The sequence below is a fragment of the Peromyscus eremicus genome, chromosome 2, assembly GCF_949786415.1.
Source record: "Peromyscus eremicus chromosome 2, PerEre_H2_v1, whole genome shotgun sequence".
In the NCBI taxonomy this organism is placed as follows: Eukaryota; Metazoa; Chordata; class Mammalia; order Rodentia; family Cricetidae; genus Peromyscus; species Peromyscus eremicus.
Window position 1 is genome coordinate 64,094,350 of NC_081417.1, and position 25,873 is coordinate 64,120,222.

Consider the following 25,873-nt stretch of genomic DNA (forward strand, 5'->3'; position numbering starts at 1 on the left):
AAATTAAAGGTGTGAATCACTACCACCTGGCTCGATTTACATATAGGTATTTAGTACTATGAATTTGCCTTTTAGAATTACCTTAATTGCATCCCTTAAGTTTGGGTATGCTGTGTGTTCATTTTCATTCAATTCTAGAAAGTCTTTCATTTCTTCCCTAATTTGTCTTGTGTGACACAAATCTTAAAAGATCTTATAATAAAAAACCCAAAGCCAGACATTGAGGTGAAAGCTGAAATATCAGAGAAACAGAACAAGCCAGCCACAAGTTCTTACCTCTACGAAGTTCTCAGTCTCAAGACAGTGAGTTCCTGTTTCCTCATGCCTTCTATACCTTTTTCTGCCCTGCCATCTCACTTCCTGGGATTAAAGGCATGTGTCCTTCCCAAGCAAAGGCATGAGATCTCAAGTGCTGGGATTAAAGGTGTGTGCCACCACATCCGGCTCTGTTCCCAGTGTGGCCTTAAACTCACAGAGATCTAGACGAATCTCTGCCTCCTGAGTGATAGGATTAAGGGTATGTGTGCCACCACTGTCTGGCGTCCATGTCTAATCTAGTAGCTGGCTCTGCCTATCCCCAGATTTATTAGGGTGCACAATATATTACCACAGTCTTGACCTATTTTTCACCCAGTAGTGAGTTGTTCAGTTTCTGTGAGTTTGTGAGTTTTCTGTTGGTTTTATTGTTGTTGGTATCCAGCTTTCATCTGTGGTGGTCAGATAGGATGCAGGGAGTTATTTCAGTTTTCTTGTATCTTTTGAGACTTGCTTTGTGACTGAGCATGTGGTCCATTTGGGGGAAAGTTCCATGAGGTGCTGAGAAGGTACGTTCTTTTGTGTTTGGGTGAAATGTTCTGGAAAGATGTAAGAAGGCTTTCTTAGAGAAGAGGGACGATTTTGGCTCACAGCTGCTCGTAGCGGGGAAGGCACAGCAGAATTTAGGGGACTCCTGAAACCTCACAGGACCAGGAAGCAGAAACTGGTGTGTGTGTGTGTGTGTGTGTGTGTGTGTGTGTGTGTGTGTTGTTGTTGTTGTTGTTGTTGTTGTTGCTGTTTTAAGGAAAACTCAGATATAGAGAGAATATATTCCAACTCCAGAAGTATATATTACACAAGTTGACATTACAAATTTTTATATATATTTGGGATTATTTTAGTTTTTGAAATTATGTAATTCAGTCTGGTCTTGAACTTCTGGTTCTCCTGTCTCCATCTTCCAAGTGTTGGAATTAAAGGTGCGTACCACCATGCCTGGCTCAGTATCTTGTAGTGGTATTTGCTCTGCCCATGACCTTGGGCTATAGGGCTGGAAGGAAGCAGTTGTACATGACCTCTTAAAAGGAAAGGGAGAGGGATCAGTCAGTAGAGCATGAGACTCTTAACCTCAGGGTTGTGGGTTCATGGCCCATGTTGGGCACCAGATAAGGCAATAAATCCACCGGAGTCTGTTTAAGAAGTATTAGGAAATGTATTAGGGTAAATTGAGGAAATACACTCATGAATATAGAACAGAGCAAACAGCTGGAGTCATCCTCTGATCTGACCAGGAGCAAATCCACCTTGTAGGCAGGAGCAGGGAGAAGGGGCATGTGACTCTTCTCCCTCTCCTTTTAAGAGGTCGTGTACAATGGCAGGAAGCACCACCTCCTTTGGGCCCATTAGCCCACGGTCATAGGTGGAGCAAATACCACTACATTATCTTGATTACAGAGTTATATTTTATAGTGTACATTTTGAGAAATACGATCTTGTGCTATAGTCAAGGCTGACTCAAACCCATAGCAATCTTGCCTCTGCTCCCAATGCTGGAATTAAAGGAGAGCGCTACCGCGCCCAGCTACTGTGTGATTTTTTTGTTGTTTTGTTTTGTGTTTTTGAGGCAAGGTCTCACTACATAGTACTGGATGGGCATGCTCAAGATTTAGCTACTAGCTCCTAGGCCATTCTAGATCCTGATAGGCTGACAGTCGACTGCAGTAATGGAGGCTAATTCCATCTCATGATGCTTTGTCACATCTGTGGACACTTTTTTCAGATTTTGCAATACTCAGGGATCTGCAGACCTATCTGTTGTTTAATATGGAAATTTAATATGTTAGTTTGGCAAGACCACCATACCCAGGTTTTTGTAGTTGTGGGGTAAGGGGAGGGACTGAACCAGGGTTGTAGACTTTCTAGGCATGCATTCTGTTACTGGTCTCCTCTGCCTCTCCAGTGCTGGGATTAAAGGCGTGAGGTACCACACCAGCACTGGTGTGATTTATTTTAAGAGTTAGGATTTGAAGGTCATCCTTAACTACATAGTGAGTTCAAGGACAGCCTGAGCTAAATGAGACCCTGCTTTTAAAAAACAGTTGAAGAGGATGAGTCAGCAGGTAAAGGTACTTGTCATGAAGTCTGATGACCTGTCTTTGAAGCCTGGAACCCACATGATAGAGAAAATTAACAAGTTGATCTGCTCATGTCCACACACACATAGACAAACACAATAAATAAATGTAAAAAAAAAAGGAGCAAGATTTCAAATTAGACATAACCTCATATTTTTGTAGACCCAATATTTAAGTAAACTTCATAAATATAACTCCATTGTTCTATATCTTTTCTTTACAAACAAAATTATACCTTAGCCAGGCATGGTGGTGCATGCCTGAATGAATCCCCAGCACTTGGGAGGTAGAGGGAGGAGGATCCACCAGGGCCAACCTGGTCTATGTAGTGAGTTATCGGCAAGTGAGGGATGCATAGTGAGACTGTCTCAAAAGAAAACAAAAAGGATAGGCCTTAGCTTTATGCTGTCAATGAAATAACGTTTGTACTTCCACGTGCCAGAGTTAGCCCCGCCTCACTTTCCAGGGCACGTGTGTTTTCTGCAGGAAAGACCAACAGATGAAACTGCACGCTGGAAAGGGCTTTGCACTTGGGTCTGGTTCTAACAGCCAGGCAGGTGCATCTTGCACCCTGCAAAAGAAACAAATGCTAAGCAGACTTCTAGAGCCCTGGGACACACCATGCTTCCCAAGAGGTCAGAGGACAGGAAACTGCTGAGCAGACAGTGAGCTTGGATTTCTAGGTGTGTCCGCACTGCAGAGTGCCGACCTGTGTAAATGCACAACCATGCTCTCTGACGAGAGAGATGGTGACAGTGAGTGTGTCCAGGACTGAGCAAAATTAGGGCTTCTTAGGCCCGGAAGACAGAATCAGGGTTAATCTTTGAGGACTAGCACCTATAACAGTGGAGAATACAGAACTGGGGTGCTGAGCAAGTGAGAGATGCCAGCCAACAGTGGGCAAGAACAGGACTGACTCCTTTGGCAAAGCAGGATTTGGGCGGAAGGTGAGAGGACAGGAGAGGAGGGGTGAAGAGTTCTGAAGGAGTCCTGCTGCCCTTGCCCTGTGTGTGTGCATGCAAGCATGTGCTCACACAAGTCCATGGTGTGACTAGAGAGGGTAGGACAGTGAGGAACCCCACAAGTTCATGGTGTGACTAACCAGTGTAGGGCAGTGAGGAACTCCACAAGTCCATGGTATGAGTAGCCAGGGTAGGGCAGTGAGGAACCCCACAAGTCCATGGTGTGACTAACCAGTGTAGGGCAGTGAGGAGCCCCACAAGTCCATGGTGTGACTAACCAGTGTAGGGCAGTGAGGAACAGGGGCCATTTGGTGTTCCCCAGGTGGGTCAGCTTCCTCAGGAGCACGATTCAATCATGAAGTAGATCCACAGAAATTTATACTCACACTCCTGATAGCCAAAGTCCAAAGCTAAAATGTCCACAGATCTGTGCTCCCTTTCCAGGCTCTAGGGGACACTTTCTATTTGGCTCTTCCAGCTTCTGGTGGCCACACTGGTGGCTGTAGACATTCGTTGGTTTACTTGGCTTCTGCCCATGTCATAACAGCCTCTTCTGGGCATCCAAAAAGCATTCTTCTCTTCTGCATGGCCCCCTGGGTAGCTCTTTTAAGGACACTAGTCACTGGATTTCGGAACTGCCTAGGTAATTAGATTAGTTACTCTCCTCACTGCTGTGGCAAATACCTGACCACAGAAAGCAACTTCAAGGAGGAAGCATTGATTTGGGGTCACCGTTCATCATGGTGGGGAAGCCATGGTGGCAGGAGTTGGAGGCAGCTAGTCACATCACATGTGAAACTGGGAAGCGAGGAGGTCCTCAGCTCGCTTTCACCTGATGTATTCAGTCTGAGACTCCAACCCATGGAATGGCACTGTCTGTAGATAGAATGGATCTTCTCATCTCAACCCAGTCTAGAAACCCCTCACAGGCATGCTCAAGATTTAGCTACTAGCTACTTGGCCATTCTAGATCCTGATAGGCTGACAGTCAACTACAGTAATGGAGGCTAATTCCATCTCATGATGCTTTGTCACATCTATGGACACTTTTTTCAGATTTTGCAATACTCAGAGATTTGCAGACCTATCTGTTGAAATTTAATGTTAGTTTGGCTGGACCACCATACCCAGGTTTTTGTAGTTGTGGGGTAAGGGGAGGGACTGAACCAGGGTTGTAGACTTTCTAGGCATGCATTCTATTATTGGGGTAAACCATAACTCCAATACCCACATATTTGCTCAAAAATTATCCCAGGTAGTTTCCTGGGGTGTTTGAAGATGTGATTTATATTTAAAGGGATGGGCTTGATTACAGTAGATTGCCCTTCATAGCATGGGCAGGTTTCATCCAGTCCAGTCCAAGCGAATACAAGAAAAAGCTGACCTCTCCCAAGCAGGAAGGAGTCTGTCTGTCAGTACAAGTATCTGTCTGTCATTCGTCTGCAATATGGACCCTTCCTGGATTTCTGGCCCAATTGCCTTTGAATTTGAACCACATGTCTCTCCTGAGTCTAAATAGCCTGCCACCTTCAGCCATGAGGTTTTAAATGCAACAAGCTATGATCAATGCCTTGAGATAAATCTCTTTACAAGTGTGTACAATTGATTTGCGTCTCTGGTGAGCCCTGACCAATACAGGCTGTGGCAATCTCTGGAGGCCTCTTTCCCAGAGCTTTAATTCTCTGAGTTTTCTATCAGAGAGGAAGCTTCCAAGGGAAGATTTCCTTTATCAAATCCCTCACAGTGGCTCATCAGACTCACCACTGACTTCAGTGGAGCCCAGAACCCTCCCTTCCAGGAGCCGAACAGCATTCCGTATGCTGACTCGCCCTTTCTCCTGGTCTAGAGACCGAAAGAGAGGAAACAAGGGCTGCTGCATATGAAACAAGGCTGCTGCATATGAAACAAGGCTGCTGCATATCGCCCACAGCTGTGCTTGAAGTCAGCCTCTGCCGGTTACTCGTGAATGATCTTGGACAATTTAGCATTTCTAAGGTCCATCCTGTTCCTGGACAAATGACCATAAAGAAGTTAGCTGGAGTGGCTGCCTAGGCAGAGCACACACACACACACACACACACACACACACACACACACACACACGAGTGTGATGCTTGAGTTTCCTTCCTTTCAGCCAGAACGATGATACTGGGTCTCCATGTCTGCCTGTATGAAACACTATCTGCGATATTTTTATTTTTTATCTCTCTTAAAATCAATTCTTCCATTTTTGTCTTGTTTTTCAGTTGAGATGGGGTCCCATGTCGCCCAGGCTGACTTGGAATTCACTGTGTTGGCAAGGTTGACCTTGAATTTCTGGCCCTCTTTCCTCTCTTCCCCTGAGCTATGATTACAGGGGTACATACTCTCAGAACACTGTCCAAGAGTGGAGTGGTGCAAAGTGAATTCCGGGTGCTTGTGAGAAAACTCCAAGAAAACAAGAGTCTTACAACCTCAGTTTCTTCAAAAATATGGAATTGTTCTTGGGTTGTTCTTTCGTCCCCCTCCCAGGTGTAGTGGATAAGAGTGAATTTACTTCAGATTATTCGTTACAACTGGCTGTTGTTATTTGTTTATACGCCTCCATGGAAACATGTTTTGTTTTGTTTGTTTTTTGCCATGTGCAACTTGATTATATACAGCTTGAACTCATGAGACCTTTATGTAAGTGGCCATTCTTAACCCTCGGGGTATAAATTGTCCAATGCTCTGAATAAAGTTGGCTACTGCATGAGACTTTAGTCTGCCTCATTCTTAGGCTCCATTCTCCCAGGTGCGGTGAACATACCACCAGCCCAGTTGTATGTGGTTGAAACTGGGCTCTACGCATGCCAGGAAAATGCTCTACCTCCAGCCCTTCCTTACATCAAAATAAAAACAAAAAACCGGCCTAGCAAAATGGCTTGTTAAGTAAAGGTGCTTGCTGCCACGCCTGATGACATTAATTCAGTCCCTGAAACCTTCATGGCGGAAGGAGAAAGCTGACCCCCAAATGTCCTCCCTCTGAACCCCGTGTGTACCGTGGCAGACACATGCCCACAGACATATACATGCACACAAAAGAAAGAAAAATGTAATTTTAAATGTTTAAACTTAGTTTTAATCAATAACATTTACAAAAATCATGTTTAACATGCTAATTTCCCAGTACATAGTTGTAGCTGTTGTTTTTGCTCTTTTACTCTTTTAAGGGGCCTGGCTCCCAGATCCCAAATAAATCCCACATGGAGGCTTATTCTTACTTATAAATGCCCAGCCTTTGCTTGACTTGTGCCTAGCCAGCTTTTCTTAAATTAGCCTGTCTATCTTTTGCCTCTGGGCTTTTACCTTTCTCTATTTCTGTATAGCTTTTCTTTCCTTCTTACTCCATGTCTGTAACACGAATTGCTAAGTGGTCTTATTAATAGAAAACCCAGAGTCAGATACTGGAGTGAAAGCTGAAACATCAGAGAAGCAGAGCAAGCCAGCCACAAGTTATTACCTCTATGAAATCCTCAGTCTCAAGAGAGAGACATCCTATTTACTCACACCTTATATACCTATCTGTGCCCTGCCATCTTCCTTCCTTCCTAGTGCTGGGATTAAAGATGTGTGCCACCATGCTCTGTTCCCAGTGTGGCCTTAAACTCACAGAGATGGATGTCTGCCTCCAGAATGCTAGGATTAAAGGTATGCTACCACTGCCTGACCTCTGTTTAATATAGTGGCTGGCTTTGTCTTCTGATCCCCAGGCAAGCTTTATTGGAGTACACAATATATCACCACAATGTCTGGCTGTGTAGCTGTGTAGCTGGGTGGCTGGGTGGCTGGGTGGCTGGCCTCTGAAGTCCTCCTCTCCTTGTTCTCTTGTTTCTTCTTCTTCCTCCCAGATTTCTCTTTCTATTTCTTCTCTCTGTCTATCCTTTCTCCAGCCTTGCTATTGTCCATTTGGTTCTTTTTTAGACCATCAGGTGATTTAGACAGGCACAGTAACACAGCTTCACAGAGTTAAACAAATGCAACATAAACAAAAGTAACATACCTGAAAATAATATTCTACACATAGATTCATTTAGTTACTCATTCAAGACATAGAAAATGTTTATTTAGTGAGATTAAGAGGTTAGTTATGTACTTTTTTCTAGAAAAATTATAATAAATACATTGATAAGCATTCAGCATATGTGTACATTTATTTATTTTATTTTATGTGTGTGAGTAATATGCATGCATGTGTGCAAATACACACAGGTCATGGTGCACATGTGGAGGCCGGAGGACAACTTTGAAGGGCCATTTCTCCCCTTCCACAGTGGGTTTCAGGCATTGAGCTCAGGTTGCCAGGCTTGTATGGCAAGTGCTTTTACCACGGAGCCCTCTTGTGACCCTAACATGCCTTTTATGTTAAGTAACTTAGCCTGGCTTTAAGTTCTGTTTGTTTATGTTTGTTTTGTTGAGTCAGGCTGTCTCCACATAACTCAGACTGTCGGGGAACTTTCTGTATAACCTGGACTGGCATTGAATTCATGATTCTCCTGCCTCACAAGTACTGGGATTATAGATGTGTGCTACCATGTCTGGCTTGTCGTCAGCCCCTTAGTGCCCAGGCTAGTCCCCAAGCCCCTGTGTACTTACAGATGGGTAGACTGACAGCTGAGGAAGTCTTTACCAAGGAGCCAAGGGAGGCTGCACCAGATCCTCTGGAATCCTGCTTCTGCTCCTTCTTTGCCTCTGTGTGGAGGGAAGCAGAGAAGTTGGAGGGTATAAGCAAAGTGGGGCCTGTGCAGTATTGTAACTAATATTAAAATAAATCCTCTGTCCTTGCTTCCTCATCTAATTCTTCCTTAAAGAAAAATGACTGAAAATGAAATGGATTTGAGAGCCCCTGCCCGTGTGTGTGTGTGTGTGTGTGTGTGTGTGTGTGTGTGTGTGTTCTCATCTGTCCCTTCAGGTCCCTTTTCCACGCAGCTCACTGGTTCAGTTCGCGCAGGGACAGTCACACTGACCACTGCTTTATTCCTGGCTGCCTTCCTCTCTTTGTGTCACAGGTGTCCGGGCTCATATAATGAGCCTTCAAACCACAAGGAGCAACTTGAAGACTGGAGTGGAGGAGACGCCAACTACGATGGTTAATTTAGCTGTCAGCCCGATGAAATTCAGAAGCACCATGGAAGCAGCCCTCTGGGCGTGTCTGTGAGGAGTTTCTAGATCCGCTTAGTTGAGGTGGGAAGGTCCAGTCTAACTGCTGGTGGCAGCAGTTGCTTCAGTCAGGTGTTTCCTACGGGGACAGGAAAGGTCACTACTACATCACTGTTGGGCTAAGCTTTGATGGCCCTGCAGCTTTGCCAGACCCCGTGACCCCTGAGCTTTAACTACCCCAATGGCTCCCAATCCCGTGTGATTTTCCAAGCCTCCTCCTGGCTGGCAGCTGAGCCTCTGTCAACTACTTTCTTTGTCTTTTCCATGTTCGAGGCTTTCCTTTCTCTCAGGGCCTTCCTTCTGTGTGCTAGCATGGCCTTCTGTGGCAAAACCAAAATCCCCCAGCCCCAATCAGTTCTCCCGCTAGCCTACCCTCCCCCGTGGGAACCGTCTCTTCCCTTTCACAACACCAACAGAGTGGACGGCTTCCTGCAGGATCTGCACTCGCCAGCTGTTCAATTTTCAACCGTCAGTTTTCCAGTCTGAGTTCAGCCGCACCACCTTCCTCATACTACTGTCCGCAGGAGCGGTGGCCTCTCGTGACCTTGGTCTACCTCTGTAGCCAGTTACCCTCGGACCCTGCCTTAGCTGCGGCCCCAGATAGCTTGACACTGGCTCTCCAAGGCTATTCCTGACTTGTTGTCCCTCCCTGGCCCTGTGAGGTCATGGGGCCATATCCTCTGACCTACTTTCCTATCTCCTGACACTTCTCCTGTCTCAGAGAAACCCAGGTGTGTCGTCCTGTGTCTCGGTAGTGTGACCTACCACCTGTCTTCTAGTTAGGGAGACAATAACATGATTCATTTTCAATCTCTCTCAGAGTCCGGAGCTCAAAATGGGAAGTGGAAAGCCTCATGACGAGGCTTCTGGGAAAACCAGTGAGAGCAGTTCAGGTTTTCAGAGGAAGTGTGATTGGGAGGCCAATGGCCCAGAAAAACAAAAGGATGCGGAGAGGAAGGCACTCCAGAGCCACGGCTTTCTGTTGACCGGCAATGCAGTCAGCTGGTCAGAGATCCATGCAGAGGCCCCTGGAGTTGAGAGCATTGTCGAGCAAAGAATACCATAGTAGCTCTCTACCCAAAGACACCCAGGGCAGGAGAGATGGCGTAAATCTTTTTCCTGAGCTGCTCTCCTGTTTCTAAGAGGTCTCTTTGCTTCGGTCAGCTTTGACACTGGAGCGGCCCTCCAGCCAAGGAGCACACAGGTGCCAGTCTCCAGGTGGGGGAGGTGCTAAGGAGGAGGTCTGATGTGGACTCTAAACTTGCTCTCTTGTTCAGGAAGGTAGACAGTGGAAGGGGTGTGGGGGGAAGATCTGCTCAGAACTGAAGGCTCTAGAAACAGGATCTCTAAAGGAAGCAATTAAGGGCACCACCCAAGCATCAGCACTGGTCTTTCTTGTTTATGACGTTAATCTTGCTCACTGTCCTCTTGCTCACCTGCTCCTTGTATTTAATATTCTGCCTCCAGCACACCCTCTTAATCGCTGGCATGCACTCTAAGTTTCCACTCACATGACTGTCTGTGCCTCCCTATCTATCTGCAAAATTAGGGCAATATGTGATTCCAAGACTTCCCGGAGAAGCTAAGCTCGGTGGTTGGCCCACACCTGTATCCCAGCATTTGGAAGCTGAGTCAGTAGGATCACTGAGGCATGGGTTCCAGGCTAGCCTGGTCAACATAGTGGATTCCAGGCCAGCCAGCGATTCTTTGTAAGGCTCTGTCTTGAGAAGAGGAGACTGGGAGATGACTTATGGGTATAAGCACTTGCTATAAAACTGGGATGTGAGTTCGAATCTGCAGAACTGACATAAAAGCCAGATGCAGTGGTGTGAGCATCTGAATCCCTCATCTCCTGTGGGGACATAGGAGGTGTGGACAGGAGAATCTCCAGAAACTCATGGACCAGCTAGCCTGGCATCCACAGCAGGAAACCAGCCAAGAGACCCTTCCCCAGACAAGGTGGAAGGTGGTCTTCTGAACTCCACACAAATGTGTCTGAATACACACACACACACACAAATATATGTATATATAAATTTATTTATTTTTATTTATCCATTGTGATGCTGGGGACTGAACTCAGGCTCTTATTCATGCTAGGCAAGTATTATACCCTAATCCTATAACGTTTTAAAATGTAAAAACATAACTTTTATGCAAATATAAAATTAAAATAGGGGCCGTAGAGACGGCTAAGTAGTCAAGAGCACTGGCTGCGCTTTTGTGTAAGACCTGGCTCAGAATCATTTGCAACTCCAGTTCCAGGGGATTTGTGTCCTCTTCTGACCTTCCTGAGGTCCTGTACAGGGTGTACATACCTAAACTTAAGCACACACATCAAATAAATAAATAAACAATTGTGAAAGCTTTAGAATAAACGTGGGTGAAGGCTCCCACTCACCTTAGGCAAAGGTGCCAGTCAGCTGCTAAGGCTGTCTGGTGCCAGGCGTGGTGGTGCGTGCTTGCAGTACCAGCATTCCAGAGTGGAGGTAACAAGATCAGGAGTTCAAGGCCAGCCTCGGCTACATAGCAAGATTAAGACTAACTTGGAATACCTGAGACCTTGTCTTTCAAAAAAAAAATGAAAAATTTGAGGAAAGGAGGCAAGAAGCAAAGATGGTTTTGCTAATAGAGTGCCTTTCCCTCATCCACGAGGTGCCCAGGATGTTGCCCAGAAGCCTGGAGCCACATGCTGAACTAAAGTGCATACAATAGAAGGTCGTGTGTTTTAAAAGCTATATTTTATCTTTTGTTTGATTGATTTTTGATACAGGGTTTCACTGTGTAGCCCTGCCTGACCTAGAATTTTCTATATAAACCAGGATGGTTTGAACTCACAGAGATCCTCCTGCCTCTACCTCCCAAGTGCCCCACCCTATCTGTTTTTAATTATGTGTATGTCTGTCTGTCTCTGTGCATGTATGTGCACATGAATGTAGGTGCCCACAGAGGCCAGAAGAGGATGTCAGATCCTCTGGAGCAGGAGTTACAGGTGGTTGTGACTCACCCACTGTGGGTACTAGGAAGTGAACTTGGGTCCTTTGGGAGAGCAATAAGTACTCTCAACCACTGAACAATCTCTCCAGTGCCACAAAGAAGATTAACAACAATAATAATAGTTATAACAGTATTTTGGTGTAAGTTATTTGGCTCATCCCTGTAATCCTAGCATTTGGGGAGGCTGAGGCAAGAGAACTGTGTGAATTTGAGACCATCATGGGTTACATAGATCCTATTTCAAAACCAAAACAAAATAAATAATTGTTTAAACATTTATACCCAAAAGCATTGAGCCTAGAAGAGACAAATTCCATGAAGGATCTCTTAGGTACCAAGCCATTTATTGTAAGTAAAGAAAAGTGGGGCAGATTTGGGAATTAATGGAGACTGAAAAGTTTAAACATCACTGGAAAGATTGGATCTGTTGATGGAGAGGCTGGGTCTGCTGATGGTGGAGAGGCTGGGTCTGCTGATGATGGAGAGGCTGGGTCTGCTGATGATGGTGGAGAGGCTGGGTCTGCTGATGATGGTGGAGAGGCTGGGTCTGATGATGATGGAGAGGCTGGGTCTGCTGATGATGGAGAGGCTGGGTCTGATGATGGTGGAGAGGCTGGGTCTGATGATGATGGAGAGGCTGGGTCTGATGATGATGGAGAAGCTGGGTCTGATGATGGTGGAGAGGCTGGGTCTGATGATGGAGAGGCTGGGTCTGATGATGGTGGAGAGGCTGGGTCTGATGATGGTGGAGAGGCTGGGTCTGCTGATGATGGAGAGGCTGGGTCTGATGATGATGGAGAGGCTGGGTCTGATGATGGTGGAGAGGCTGGGTCTGATGATGATGATGGAGAGGCTGGGTCTGCTGATGGTGGAGAGGCTGGGTCTGATGATGATGGAGAGGCTGGGTCTGCTGATGGTGGAGAGGCTGAGTCTGATGATGATGATGGAGAGGCTGGGTCTGCTGATGATGGAGAGGCTGGGTCTGCTGATGATGGAGAGGCTGGGTCTGATGATGGTGGAGAGGCTGGGTCTGCTGATGATGATGGAGAGGCTGGGTCTGCTGATGGTGGAGAGGCTGGGTCTGCTGATGATGGAGAGGCTGGGTCTGCTGATGATGGAGAGGCTGGGTCTGCTGATGATGGTGGAGAGGCTGGGTCTGCTGATGATGGAGAGGCTGGGTCTGCTGATGGTGGAGAGGCTGGGTCTGCTGATGATGGTGGAGAGGCTGGGTCTGCTGATGATGATGGAGAGGCTGGGTCTGCTGATGATGGTGGAGAGGCTGGGTCTGCTGATGATGGAGAGGCTGGGTCTGCTGATGGTGGAGAGGCTGGGTCTGCTGATGATGGAGAGGCTGGGTCTGCTGATGATGGAGAGGCTGGGTCTGATGATGGTGGAGAGGCTGGGTCTGATGATGGTGGAGAGGCTGGGTCTGCTGATGATGGAGAGGCTGGGTCTGATGATGGTGGAGAGGCTGGTTGTAAACAGAGGTGGAGTTTTTCTGTCCTAACAGCCCAATCCCAAATAAACACACAAAAGCTTATATTAATTACAAAGTGCTTGGCCAATAGCTCAGTCTTATTACTAACTAGCTCTTACATTTAAATTAACCCAATTCTATTCATCTATGTATTGCCTCATGGCTTGTGGATATACCTGTCTTCTAGCTTTTTGCTTCATGGGCAGCTCCCTGGCATCTCTTTTGACTCCACCCTTCTTTATCCAAGTCCTCAAGCTGATTATCCCACCTAACTTTATCCTGACTTGCTGTAGGCCAAACAGCTTTATTACTAACCAATGAGAGTAATACATATTCACAGCATCTCTCCTTTTCTAACTAATCAAAAAGGAAGGTTATAATTTTAGCATAGTAAAATTATATACAACAAAACAGTTATCAAGCAATAATTATAGTTACAATATCTAGTCTATTTGTATCTGACAAAATCAAAGAAAACACTCAATTATCCATCTAATCTTGGAGAGTCTATCTTGAAAAGCCTAAGTTTTTAAAACATTTTAAATGCCATATTCTGTAGACCTTTGAAGTGTTTGAAGATTACCTATCTATCTGAAATATATCTTTGTATACCTAGAAAACCTAACATGACTATAAGTTTGACTATTACAGATGACTATTAATCTGTATTTCTTAATTATACATTACAGTTTTAATTGAGCTGCATAAACACAATATCTTAAACAAGAGGAGAAATATACATAACAAAATTAACTTTAATTTTGTATCAATAAACTAAAATTCATAACAATGTAAAATATTTTGAGATTAACAGTTGTTTTTGGATTAAAATAGATTCAATAATCTACCCTTTTCCCCATCATTTCTATATCATATACCCCTTTCTTCTTTTAGAAAGAGATTGACTATGACCAATAACAATTTGTAGCCAACCCTCCTTAAATGAAAACAAACATTTATAACCAATATTTTGAAAGTACGGATGTAGTTTTCTAGACTACTTCCTGCTGATTGGGGGCACTGGTAATCTTTGAGGGACTGAGAAAATCAGGATAATTGTAAAGTCTTGGCTGGAGTATTTCGTGAGGCTGGATCATCTCAGTCAGCAGCCTTGAAGCGGTTTTGGATGCTGGATCACCTGGGCCATTTTTATTGGTGTCAGGTCCCCTTGCTCTGAAAATACATAAACTTTTAAAGGTAACAGATATATGTAGCTAGAGTTTTCCTGCTTTGCCCACAGTCAGGACAAATCTTTGTCACCCGCCAGTCCCACAGCTGCTCAGACCCAACCAAGTAAGCACAGAGACTTATATTGCTTATAAACTGTATGGCCGTGGCAGGCTTCTTGCTAACTGTTCTTACAGCTTAAATTAATCCATTTCCATAAATCTATACCTTGCCACATGGCTCGTGGCTTACCGGGATCTTCACATGCGGCTTGTCATGGTGGCAGCTGGCAGTGTCTCTCTCACCCAGCTTCCTGTTCTCTCAGTTCTCCTCTCTGTTAGTCCCGCCTATACTTCCTGCCTGGCCACTGGCCAATCAGTGATTTATTTATTGACCAATCAGCAACACATTTGACATACAGACCATCCCACAGCAGATATATCTGTATTAATACAAATATAAACTGTGTATTATATATAAGCCAGTCAAAGATAATTTTTTGTTTTATGTTTGAGCAGGTAAAATATATGTCATGTGTCTTGTAGTTACTTTAGGTTTATTTTTCCATGTCTGTAGTCAGGATTTCAGGGAGTCTTCCTTGATCAAACCTGATTTTCCTTAACCCAGAATGAATCCATAGCCTCTTATTTCCTGTGGAAACAAAAGCATAACCTCTCCCACAAAGTAACATATCTTTTGACTTAAATTTTGAAGTCAAGAAATTTAAAAATATATAGGTTGGTTTAATTTCGTAGCTTTCACAATCAAATGTCTCTCAGTGTTTTCACCTATTAACAGTAAAAAAAAAAAACTAAAGAAAACATAATACAATATAGAATCCAGACTCTCTGTGTATTTCCCATATTTATGTGGCTTATCATATTTATGTGGCTTATCATATTACTCTATTCCCTTTTAAAGTATTTTACTATTATTTTTTAAATCTATGACTGTTTCTACCCTTTCTCTTCTCTCTCCCAAGCCTATGCACATTTTTCAAACATACTGTGACCCATTTAGAGACCTTTTTGTCTGACTCTCTCCTTACTGTGTCTCTTTAACTCTTTTTGTCTGTATGAGCAAGAACCTTAAATCTACCACACAGTGCATGGCTGGGTGACACATCTCTATACTGCAGCCTGTGTGAGACTACAGGAATCTGCCATGCTGCAGCTTGAACCCACATGCCACGGCCAGGGGACACGTCTCTGTACCACAGCCTGCATGAGAGACATGAACTAGGAAGCTGCACTTGGCTCCATTTTTGTGTGTTTAGAACCCTATTTTTTTTAAAGCTTTCTCAGGCTTTATGTGGATGTATGTGTCCCATGTTGGGCAGCATATGTAAACAGAGGAGGAGTTTTTCTGTCCTGACCACCTGGTCCCAAATAAACACACAAAAGCTTATATTAATTACAAAAAGGTCGGCCAATAGCTCAGTCTTATTACTAACTAGCTCTTACATTTAAATTAACTCATTTCTATTCATCTATGTGTTGCCACATGGCTCGTGGATTTACCTGTCCTCTAGCATTTTGCTTCTTGGGCAGTTTGCTGGCATCTCTTTTGACTCCACCCTTCTTTATCCAAGTCCTCAAGCTGATTGTCCCACCTAACTTTATCCTGACTTGCTAAGGCCAAACAGCTTTATTATTAACCAATGAAAGTAATGCATATTCACATCATACAAAAGGCTCATTCCACAGCAGCTAGGCCTGCTGGTGGTGGAGAGGCTAGATTTGCTGATGGTGGAAAGGCTGGGTCTGCTGATGGTGGAGAGGCTGGGTCTGTGGATGACACTCCTTACACATTTCTAAGTAGACCAAGTTGTTTAAGAAGGATGCCTTTCAAGCCGGGCGGTGGTGGCTCATGCCTTTAATCCCAGCACTCGGGAGGCAGAGGCAGGTGGATCTCTGTGAGTTCGAGGCCAGCCTGGGCTACCAAGTGAGTTCCAGGAAAGGCGCAAAGCTACACAGAGAAACCCTGTCTCGAGAAAAAAAAAAAAAAAAAAGGAAAAAGAAGAAGGATGCCTTTCAAAGCAAGTCTTCAATTAGCTGTTACGGGGCATAGCTTATAGCTGGAGAATTTCTCTCCAGCTCCTGCCAAGCCCTGGCAGTCCCGCAGCCCACTTATAAAATAAGCACACAGATGCTTATATTATTTAAACTGTTTGGCCTAATGGCTCAGGCTTCTAGCTATCTAGTTCTTACATCTTAAATTAACCCATTTCTATAAATCTATACCTTGCCACATAGCTTGTGGCTTACCAGTATCTTACATGTTGGTACTCATGGCGGCGGCTGGCAGCATCACTCTGCCTCAGCCTTCCACTTCCCAGAATTCTCCTCTCTCCTTGTCCCACCTATACTTTCTGCCTGGCTACTGGCCAACCAGTGTTTTATTTATTAACCAATCAGAGCAACATATTTAACATACAGAACATCCCACAGCAATAGCTTACACATTCAACTTGACCATAGGTATATGGAGTGAATACATAGGATTCAGTACTGTCTGTGGTTTCTGGCCCCCACCAGGAGTCTTGGACTATGTCTTCTACGGATACAGGGAACTCTTCATCTCTGTTGCCCATTTCTATGTCTTGGACAGTTTGTTTCTCCTGATAACAAAACACTCTTCTTGTGGGGCCATAAAGCCAGTCTGGTGCTGCCTGGATCCAGACATACTGGGTCTCTCCTGATTTGCTTGTTACTCCTAGTCACTGACTATAGGGACTCTTCTCTCATTAGCACATTATGGAGATTAAGGGAGGTGCTTAGGCAGCCATTTGGGCATTAGTTATTTCATTCACATATGAGGCAGCCTGGGGGCTAGCTGTCCATGGCCTTCCGCCAGAAACTGCCCTAACTGGTTATGCTGACTTCTCTCTCCCTTGCAAACTCTTCACCTTTCACCCTTGCAAGCCCTCGACACAAACCAGAAAAAGAAGTCACTGTAGTCTTCAATTTGCAAACCATGTGGCTTGCTATAATGGTGCTCCACCTCGGGGCTGTCTCTTGTATCATAGTTTTTGGCTCATCTACAGCTATGAAGCGTCCTTATTTCTTATGTTTTTGATTAAGGTGTATTTCTTTGGAAGCAGGAACATTTTCCTCTACCACCAACTGGCATGGCTGTTAAAAGACATTTATTAAACCAAGTGTGGTGGCACAAACCTGTAATCCCAGCACTTGGGAAGTAGAGGCAAGAGGATCAGAAATTCAAAGTCAGGGCTGGAGAGACAGCTCAGTAGTGAAGAACATATATCATTCTTGCAGAGGGTCTGAGTTCCATTCCCAACACCCACATCAGGCAGCTCACAACTGCTTATAACTCCAGCTCTGGGGGAATCCGACACCTACTTCTGGACTCTGAAGACACCTTCCTTCACAAGCACAAACCCAAGAAAAATTCAAGGTCATGCTTGGCTACCTACTGAGTTTGAAGCCAGCTTGGTATACATTAGACTCTGGGTTGTGGGGTGGGGTGAGAGCACACTGGGCACGTAGCTTAGTTGGCGTTGGTAGAGGGCCTACCCAGCATGCATGAAACTGTGGGTTGGGATCCTCAGCACCTTATACTGTGGGCACGATGGCGCAGGCCTGCAACCCCACCCAGCACTTGGGAAGTGGAGGCAGGAGGATCAGGATTTCAAGACTAACCTGGACTACATAGACATAGTCTCCCCAAAAAATCAATTAGATAGTTTCAGAATATAGTTCTTTCTTTCTGCCTTCCTTTAGAATAATAACGGTTTACCAGAGAGAGCCGAGGCTCCCCTTGCTGTTGTCTGCCTCCTGCCAGGCCTGACACAGACCTGCAAAACAGTAACTCTTCTAACCAGGGCTGGTCTTTTACTTCACCTTCAGGGCTTAACTCTAGTGCAGTTTCTTCTACGAAGTTTCCCCAAACCCTGTCCTTAGAAGCTACCGTGGGCTGGCAAGAGGGCACAGGGGGTAAAGGTGCTTGCTCCTGAGCCTGATGACCTAAGTTCACTTCCTAGATCCCATGTAGAGGAAGGAGAAAAGAAACTCCTGTCTGCATACAGGAGCTCCATAGCTTATACACAGACAGCCAGGCAGACACAAATACATACATGTCCTAAGAAACTACCACAGTACTTGCCCTCTGAACAGTGAGGTGGCACTGGGTGTGGCTGTGTGAATCCACTTACTGATTTTGTGATCTTCAGCACATCAGGGTAGGAGATCAGAATATGTCACCCCCAAATACACCTGTTTGGCACAAGGACTACTTTGAGGTGATTTTGTTTTTTAAAAACACACAAGAGAAGCTCAGCAAATGAGGTAGTAAGGAAAGTTTAATCTACAGAAGAGGTCTCCATTTGTAAAGTGTCCTCCTTTCTGTACCATGAAGAGAGATGCCTCCAAACTTCTGGAAACCCTTACCTGGAAAGTGGGCAGTGGCAGGTGTGCCCCACAGACCTGGCTGTGTGCTCCTGGTCACCTCCTCTACCAGTCTGTTCCACGACCTTCCTCTCCATTTATTGGTGATGGTATTTAAACCACAATCCAAAGCTACCCTTTTCAGATTTACCTGTATCTGGCTATCTTCCGTTTGTACACAAGGTGTTCGTGTTACTAATCTTGGTCCTTTCTCTCTGGTTGACTGTCTTTTGTTATGAGGGACCCCTTGTGACTAAGAACAAAACAGAATAGAGAGAAAATTCTCTCTCTTCTCTTGTGTTACTAAATCATCTATGCCTGATTTTCTAATATCAAGTTGGGGGGTATTACTCACACCATAGCATGTTTGTAAAGATTAAAAAGCTGATCCATGCAAAGTTTGAAGAGCTGCATAAACACAAAGATTGCTAAGCAAGAGTCATCCGAGTTACTCTTTCTGGAGTGCCATAGCTTTTCACTAAGGACTCACAGAGTTCGGATGCTCAGTGCATTCTGCCTTGTGTACATTTCATTTACTTTTCACATTCTGCCATAAACCACGGTGGCTCATGTCTGTAACCCCAGCATTTAGGAGACTGCAGCAGGAGAGTTGCTGCAAATTGGAGGCCAGTGGAGGCTATAGAATGACACACTGTCTCAAAACAAAACAAAACAAAACAAAAGAACAAAGCCAGGCATTTTGCTCATGGTATATGAAATTCTTTAAAATCACCAACTCTATGACTCTTGCATTCCCAGGCATCTGTTTGGTTTGTTGTGGAGGCCCACAAAGGTTTCCTAGTGAGATCTGAGCTTGTATTACCTAGCAGGGATGCATTAGAGGATTGCTTGACCACATGTGTGGTTACCAGGTGATTGGAAGGGTCTGCACTTGGCTGTGCTGGGGGAGGTCTTTTGCTCCACCCCTTGGCATTCCTATAAAAGGCATTTTAGAAGAGACAGGAGGGACCGGTGGATATTGATCCAGGCCCTCCCGAGGCTATCCTGTGTCTATCTGTTTCTCTCCCCATCTATCTTCCTACCTAATCTCTCTTATCCCTTTCTCCTCAAGAGTACCCTGGGAGAAAAGTGGGGGTGGGTCCCCCACAGTCTGTGTTGTGACTAGCACTGACTTTGTGCTAAAGCTCCAGGATCTTTACTTCAGACATCATCTTGGGTGTGTTTGTCTTCCGGGTGGAAGTCAAAGAAGCCACCCTGTGAGTCAGTTTGTCCAGCCTCCTAGAACTTGCAAAGTTGGTATCACATGCGTGGCAGTTACCACCAGCAGGTTGTGTGGCCTTGAACAAGCCAGTTCCACAGTTGTGAGCTGGTCCCTCATTTTCACTTGTGTTAGATTGCCTTTGTGGCCGGGCGGTGGTGGCGAACGCCTTTAATCCCAGCACTCGGGAGGCAGAGCCAGGCGGATCTCTGTGAGTTCGAGGCCAGCCTGGACTACCAAGTGAGTCCCAGGAAAGGCGCAAAGCTACACAGAGAAACCCTGTCTCAAAAAAACAAAACAAAACAAAAAAAAAAAAAAAAATAGATTGCCTTTGTGGCCTCTCAGTGCCGTTTTGCATCCTTTGTGTCCGGTGTGGCGAGAGCTGACTGGGGTTTAGAGCTTGCCTGTAAACTATGAGGTGAGGTTAGAGGGAAGGGCAAGGAGCGGCTGTGCATGCACCAGTCTGCCGGGGTGGGTGTGGACTTCAGCCGTAGAAGTCCTGTTACCACCAGGGGTCCTGATGAAGACCTGCCCGCTCAGTCCTGAAGTGCCTGAGCATCTCGTTCATGAACGCTAGTTTCGTTGCTTTCCAATCATTTCTAAGAGAGCCTTGGAATACGATACAGAATGTTTTTGTCCAGAAACCTGCCTACTGCGGTCGTTCCTCCTTCCCCCGTTCCCTTTACGCTTCCAGCCTAGAACCGCGAGGCACTTCCTGTCTGTGTGGATTTGTCTTTTCCTAGCATTGCCCACCTCTGCATGGCACTCTGCTTCACAGAACTGCGGGGTGCCGCTGCATGGCACTCTGCTTCACAGAACTGTGGATGCCGCTGCATGGTACTCTGCTTCACAGAACTGCGGGGTACCGCTGCATGGCACTCTGCTTCACAGAACTGCGGGGTGCCGCTGCATGGTACTCTGCTTCACAGAACTGCGGGGTGCCGCTGCATGGTACTCTGCATCACAGAACTCCAGGGTACCGCTGCATGGCACTCTGCTTCACAGAACTGCGGGGTGCCGCTGCATGGTACTCTGCTTCACAGAACTGCGGGGTACCACTGCATGGTACTCTGCATCACAGAACTGCAGGGTGCCGCTGCATGGCACTCTGCTTCACAGAACTGCGGGGTGCCGCTGCATGGTACTCTGCTTCACAGAACTGCGGGGTGCCGCTGCATGGTACTCTGCTTCACAGAACTGAGGGGTACCACTGCATGGCACTCTGCTTCACAGAACTGAGGGGTACTGCTGCATGGTACTCTGCTTCACAGAACTGCTCTTTTCCAACAGCATGGCTCACTGTCCTGTGTCACCTTCTGGGAATTTGCATATTTCAGACTTTTTCATCACGTAGGTTGTGGTGCTTTGATGTTGCTACCTTAACTGCTTTGCTATAGTATGTTCTGACGGTTCCACCAGCCAGCTGTCCCCTGCCGCCCTCTTCTCGGGGGACATGATTCAAAAGGGAAATGTCCCCCACACGCTCATGTGTTTGAACATTTGGTCCTTAGCTGATAGAAAGCAGCAGAACCTGTCGGAAGTGGAGCTCAGCTAGAGGGATGGGTCCTGGGGAGAGAGCATGGGAGGGAGGAGGACTTTAGGTTTTTAGCTCAGTCTTGTTTACTGTCCATTCTCTACTTCCTGTTCCATCTAGATGTGAGCAAGCAGCCCCATGTCCCTGTCACAGCCAGGAGTGCCCCCACATCTCCATGCCTCCCCCGTCATGATGAGCCCCAAACCATGAGCTGGAATAAATCTCCTCCAAGTTGTTATCACCAGGTGTTTGGTCACGATGACAAGAAAATTAAAATACACACATAATATTGAAAGCAGCTGGTTAACAACCCAACAGTGACCGTAAGTATTTAGATGAAAAGCTGTGTTTTCTACATTTTCAATATCCAGACCTGATTGAGCTTGGTGAGGAAGGTGGGCTGAAGGCCGAGCTGTGGCAGGAGCTTGACGTCCCAGTGTAAACAGCCAAGCTGTGAATACATGGGAAACGTTTTCCAAAGAGAGGCATCTCCCTAGACATGGAGTTGAGGAGACTCTCTTCTGAGTCCCAGCGTCAGTGTTAAATCCCCCAAACACCATTGTGAAATCCCCTGTCACAGTGCATGCACCAGGCAAGAGCCGGGTAGAGAATGGGCAGGCAGATCGAGAGAGCACTGTGCTGGCCACCTGTGGGTCTGGCAGTGCTTGAGAGTCCCCGGGCCAAGGTTCCCCTGTGCTTCGATGAACCCTTCCCAGTGCTGAGTAAAGAACCTAGAAGTCTGACGCCAGCTGTTCACCAGGGGCTGGGTCAGAGTCATGTACAGGCTCTCTCGGCAAGGCCTCGAGCTGAAATCTCGGAGCTCTGAGTGACTAGACTGGGCTGGGGCGGGGATTGCAAGACCGAAGAGAGCCTGCCAGCCAGTAAATTATGTCCTCCAGGCCAAAGAGTGTTGCAGGAAGAGGCTAGACAGGAAGGCTCACTGTCAGAGGTCCCCCCAGAGCTAAGAGTCTATAAACTAGCAAGGAAACAATTACCCCCTGATTTTTATCAAGTTTAGCTTTTCCTTCCGTTGAGAATGTGGGCAGCTGGGGCTGGGGAGATGACTTAGTTGGTAAAGTGTGTGTCACAAGTGTGGAAAACAGAGTATGGAACCCCAACGCATGTAAAACCTGGGTGGGGGTGACAGCCCACCTTTAATTCCATCATTCCAAAGGTGGAGATGGGCTCCTCGAAGCTTGCCTTATGGGTGAGCTCTGGGTTCACCCAAGAGACCCTGCCACAATGAACAAGGGAAGGAATAGTCAAGGAGGGCTCCTCATGTCTGCCTCAGGCCTATACAACATACATGCATATGTGTGCACTTACACACACACACACACACACAGACACGTGTTAAAGAAAAGAGTTGTTGGGTAGCAGGTGTGCTAGCATGTCGGAGGTAGAGGCCGGAAGAGCGGGACCAGGATCATCCTTGCCTACACAGCAAGGCTTAGCCTATGTCAAGTGAGACACATGCCTCAAAACAAACAAATAACAACAGCAAAGCAAACCAAACCGGGCATGGTGTCACTTGCCTTAGTCCCAGCACTCAGGAGGCAAAAGAAGGTGGATCTCTTTCTATGAGTTCAAGGCCAGCTTGATCTAAAAAGGAAGTTTCAGGCCAGTGGGAAAAAACAATTGCTGAGCATGGTGGCTTATGCCTTAATCCTAGTGCGTGGGAAGCAGAGGCAGGAGAATCTCTGTGAGTTCAAGGCTAGCCTGTTCTACATAGTCAGTTCCAAGACGGCCTGGGCCAAAACCCAAAAACAACCAACCAAACAAAGCCAAAAAACCCCCCAAATGAACCAAAGCAGAATAGCTTTTGCCTAATTTGCCTATTAGGGGCACCTGCAACTTCACCCCAGCTCAGACAGTTTCACATCCCCCCGTATGTTCCATAAACCTCAAAATACCTCTTAGATTCGTTTCTTTGGAACCTGCTGGCAGACCGATTGCTAACTCTTGTCATTGAATGCATTAGGGAATCACTATTTCTCCTCCACACCATAGCTGCTTATAGTTGGGTAACTGTGTGCCCGCGTGATTGGCCTCATCTGGAGGCCCTTGCGCTTGGTTTTTTGCCTTAACAGCCGGTGGAAGGTCTGAGTTTACAGCACACAGAAGGTTAAGCGCCCAGAGCGGCAGCTGCCTAAGGGGAGGTTCTAAAAACAGGAGGAGGATGAAGTTCCGTTTCCACATCCTTTTAGAAGACACAAGCCTTTTGTTTCTCATCTGGTGCCCTCTGGAATTGACCAAGAGCCAACTTGGAAAATAGGATAAGCTGTGGCAGAGGAACGCTGAAGGGCCACCGCGGCTGCTGTCCCTGTCCCCAACGTGCAGCCTGAGGAGGATAAGACCCTCTGAGGCCTGGACAGGGGGCACACAGGGGGCACTGGCCTGTGGTGTTTTCCACCTCAGAGCCATCCATCTCCTGTGGAGAACTGGCCTCCAAATGGTACAGATGAGTTTGACAATCTTTGATGATACCGCCATACGGAGGGTTTATCAGTGTGAGTGAGTCAATCACCCCACTTCCACTTGGGCGTCACGGGCTCCCTGTTTCATTAAGAAGGATCTTGTGGGGACTGAAAAGTGGCTCAGTGGGTATGAGTACCAGCTGCACAAGCACTGGGACCTGAGTTCCAATCCCCAGTGCCTACGTAAAATAGTTAAGTGTGGCTGCATCCTGTTGGCCTGTAACCCTGGTGCTGGGATAGGTGGAGTATTGTTGGGATTTGCTAGCCACTGGCTTATCTCCAGAGTCAGGGAGAAACCCTATCTCAAGGAAATAAAGCAGAGTGACAGACTAGAATGCCAGGATCCTCCTCTAGCCTCCAAACACAAAAGCAACCCTATACACCAATATATATATTTGTATATCCACCATACAAATGCCACAAACACATACACACAGCGAAAAAGAAGGCTGTTGTGAACTTGGTGTAGTGGCCCTTGCCTATAATCCCAGGATTTAGAGAGGCAGAGGAGGATCAGCACTACACCGTCATCCTAAGCTACATAGAAAGTTGGAGGCTAGCCTGGTCTGATGTACATGAGGGTAACAAAAGGCTATTGTGGAGTCTAGCCACGTGTCAAGAACACGTTGACTCTTAGGACAACCCCGTGTCTTCATGGGTCCTGAGTGATGGGAGGGTGAAGCTCTGGAGCTGACAGGAAGAGGCGGGGCTGGACCAGAGGCAGAGGCTTTGAACTGGTTTGCTTGACTCATACCTGAGCAAGGAAGGTAAGACTTAGCCCAGGGGCTCTGCTGCCCGGTTTCCTGCACCGGATACCTTTGCCTAGTTACCCCTAGATGATCTGAGGGGGGAGCAGGGGTTGTAGGGAGGCAGCTGCAGTGTGCACAGAGCCCCAGGGTTCTTATTTGGTGAAGCTGATGCTTACATAGGGGCATAGTGAAGAGGAAGTATAGGCCTGTTTCCCCCTAGAATCTAGTGTTGGAAAAGAACAAAAAGCTATTGATTTGCTGAAGAGCAAACAGATAGATTGCTGCTGGTGGTGGAGGAGTTAAAGATGTCATGCCTGTGCTCCCCACCACCCAGCAGCATTTCAAAGCAGCTCCTGAATGGCTGGTGGTCACAGTGGCCACCGTAACAGAACATTCATGTGATGGTTATAGATGCACAGACTTTCATCCTTTTAAGTCTCACACCAGTGCAGCGGGCAGGAACACCCCACACCAGTGACAGCGGACAGGAACACCCCACACCAGTGACAGCGGGCAGGAACACCCCACACCAGTGACAGTGGACAGGAACACCCCACACCAGTGATAACAGGCAGGAACACCCCACACCAGTGATAACAGGCAGGAATACCCCACACCAGTGACTGTGGGCAGGAACACCCCACACCAGTGACAGCGGGCAGGAACACCCCACACCAGTGACAGCGGGCAGGAACACCCCACACCAGTGACAGCGGACAGGAACACCCCACACCAGTGATAACAGGCAGGAACACCCCACACCAGTGACAGCGGGCAGGAACACCCCACACCAGTGACAGTGGGCAGGAACACCCCACACCAGTGACAGTGGGCAGGAACACCCCACACCAGTGACAGTGGACAGGAACACCCCACACCAGTGACAGCGGGCAGGAATACTAAACTCACTCTTCACACGAGGAAAGCAAAGCTCACTGAAGTTAGGAATTGATTTCTTCACATGCCCTGTCTTCTAATTTGATTTTTGTGAGTTTAAATTCCCTTATTTTTGGCTTGAGCTTGTCACACATTGGCATGGGGAGCCAAGGACAACAAGACTTTCTCCTGTGTGCAGGCTTTTCCATAGGGGAGAGGACTTGGAGGCAGTGGGCCTACCTAGCTAGCCAGAGGTCTGTGTGGGGATACAGTCTTAGGAAGGGGGAGTAGAAAGCTGGTCCCATGATAATGTTAGTCCATTTATTTCTAAAATGCTATTGCATAATTTTTCTCTGATTCTAAAAATAAAATGTGATTAGTGAAAAATTCAAACTTTAAAAAAAAAATCTGAAAGCTGAACATGGTTGCATGTGCCTACAG

At 46.4% G+C, this 25,873-nt stretch overlaps 1 long non-coding RNA gene across 1 annotated transcript; it reads right to left on the reverse strand.

Moving 5' to 3' along the window:
* Nucleotides 1-1,084: 1,084 nt before the first annotated feature.
* LOC131903585 (uncharacterized) lies at nucleotides 1,085-8,653 on the reverse strand. Its single transcript, XR_009377544.1, has 3 exons — nucleotides 8,338-8,653; nucleotides 7,967-8,062; nucleotides 1,085-1,331 (listed from the first exon to the last, which is right to left on the reverse strand). It is a non-coding gene; the product is annotated as an uncharacterized LOC131903585 (long non-coding RNA).
* Between the last annotated feature and the right edge of the window lie 17,220 nt (nucleotides 8,654-25,873).